General features: G+C 28.3%; 1 pseudogene; it reads left to right on the top strand.

Annotated features, from left to right (window-relative positions):
• Nucleotides 1-2,364, top strand: part of LOC108761605 (endocuticle structural glycoprotein SgAbd-2-like) — a 5,966-nt pseudogene that overhangs the window by 1,967 nt on the left and 1,635 nt on the right.

Raw genomic sequence — 2,364 nt, forward strand, 5'->3', positions numbered from 1 at the left:
TATATATATATATATACATTCATATATGTATAAAAGATATTTTAAAACTATAAGATTATGATGAAACACATATGTTCGTTAATCACAAAAGAATTTATGTATCTGAAATAAATAATTGTGCAAATAGTAAATTTTGCAAATTCTATATTTCTTATTAAAAATATCGTCAAAAGTTATTATTTAAAAATTAAAATCGGTCTTTAATACTATTTTTTATTACTGTTTCCGTTTTCTGGATTAATTACTGTTTGGTATTGGTATAATAAGTATAAATAGAGATACAAAATTAAAGTGGTTTTGTTTTATAAATAAGAAACCGTTTAGAATTCAAGGCTATTCGAAATAGTTTCGATTTTTTACCGTAGGTCTCCTGCAAAACCGTTCATAGGTATTCGAAGTCAGCACAAGGATACATCGCCCGATGGATCTTACACTTTCAGTTATGAAACCGAGAATGGAATTTCAGTCTCCGAAAGCGGATACCCTCAAGTCGGGCCTCAGGGTCAAACGGAGGTAAAAAAAATCATCCCGTATTGTTTCGTATATGTTTAACACATTTAATTTAGCTTCACAAAGATTCAATTGTTTGCAAAGTCACATACAAAAAGAAACTTGATTTCTTTATGAAAGTTTTATCAAAATTTATCAAAATTAAACTGAAGGTTTAATTTAATTAAAATTCTATTGGTAGTTTTTTTTATAATTAATTACATTTGTATCGTTGACTAAATATATTTATTATGTTGTGCTATTTATTATCTACTTAATAATATTAATTAACGCGCTCGCGCGTTAACATAATTATTAACAACTAAATTCAGAGTTATTACTATAATAGTATAAACTATCATATAAAGACTTAATATAGTTGAGGTACTTAAATAGAAACTTATTAATAAAACTTATTAAAAATTAATACTTATACAAAAATTTATATAAGAATTTTTATAAAAAACTTATTTTGGAAAAATTCTATGTTTATCAGAAACTTAAATTCCTGTGATTTGTATATCCCAGATGTGGCGGATGTTACATCATTAATAGAAATTAGTAATTTCGTATGCGTATTATGTAATATGCAAATCTCATTTCTCAATATTATAATTTTAATCAGCACTCTTTTCTTCTTGAATACTTTTAATCAATTCTGCTATTATTATTTTTAGCATATATTTATTGTTTGCTATTTATTATTTTTAGTATTTATTTTGGATAATTTTTGGTTAATTATATTTTTAGTGGCAAAAGTTTTATTTTTTTTTATTCTTTACTCGTTAATCAAAGAGTTGGTCACTGACGCAGTAGTTAAATCTAGCTTCTTAAAGCGTGATTTACACGGGGCGACTTTTATTCGCTAGAAGCTGCGTCTAGTAACGTCATTAATTCGCCAGCGAATTCTCTCGACTCTGCTGCTATGCGCTTGAAGCAAGTTTTTTAATTCGTCAGCGAATTCGCTAATGAAAGCTTCTTCTACACGTTTGGTTTTTATTCGCTAGCAACTAAAATTTTGAAGTCGCAGCATCGAGTGATCGCTAATGATCAAGCGAATATGAAAAATTCGTCTTTTCACGCTGACGACTTAAAAATTCGCTTTGGAAGAGCAGCAAGAAGCTAGCGACAAGCTAGCGACAAGCGTCGAAAGCGATATTCGCCGCAACTATACGCCAATAAAAACAAACTCGTCTAGTTTTTAGCAGCGCACGGAAAAAAAAGATTTGCTAAAACAGCTGAAAACTTCAGTGATTTAGCAAATCTACAGCCGTAATATAGGCACAGCCAGTTTTCTATGTTAAAGTAGCAAATTTGTGTAGCTGAATTAAATTAAAGATTGTAACTAATCATATTTGTTCTAATAGCATAGCAAATTTGTTAATACAGCAAAGATAACTTTCTGAAAAAATGAATCTATTATAAAGGTCAACATTTGTAACAAAACATGCTAACTATAAGATAGCGCATACTTTTGCTGCTATAATGAAGAAACTTATTACATTAGCAATCTTCATTGTAGCAAAGAATTAGTTGCTCTAACAATTCAAGTTAATTAGGACAACAAATTCTGATAAATACATGGTTTTTATTTTAATAGGGGAAAGTTGCTGAATGCGTACTGGTCACCTAAATCGTACCTTGTCGATATTTCATATTATTACGTAATATAAGCAACATTTAATGACAAAAATATGAACTAAATGAAAAATGAGTAATGTAGACAAAAATTCAACAGGCTATACCTTATTTTGTGCGTGCAAACAACATTTTAAAAAATCAGATATAACAAATGTTAATTTTTGATCAATTTATATAGCCGATAGTAATGTAATGATATAATTTTATTCTGAATTGTTATATTTTCACAAAAGA

This window comes from Trachymyrmex cornetzi, unplaced genomic scaffold (assembly GCF_001594075.2).
Source record: "Trachymyrmex cornetzi isolate Tcor2-1 unplaced genomic scaffold, Tcor1.1 scaffold257, whole genome shotgun sequence".
In the NCBI taxonomy this organism is placed as follows: domain Eukaryota; kingdom Metazoa; phylum Arthropoda; class Insecta; order Hymenoptera; family Formicidae; genus Trachymyrmex; species Trachymyrmex cornetzi.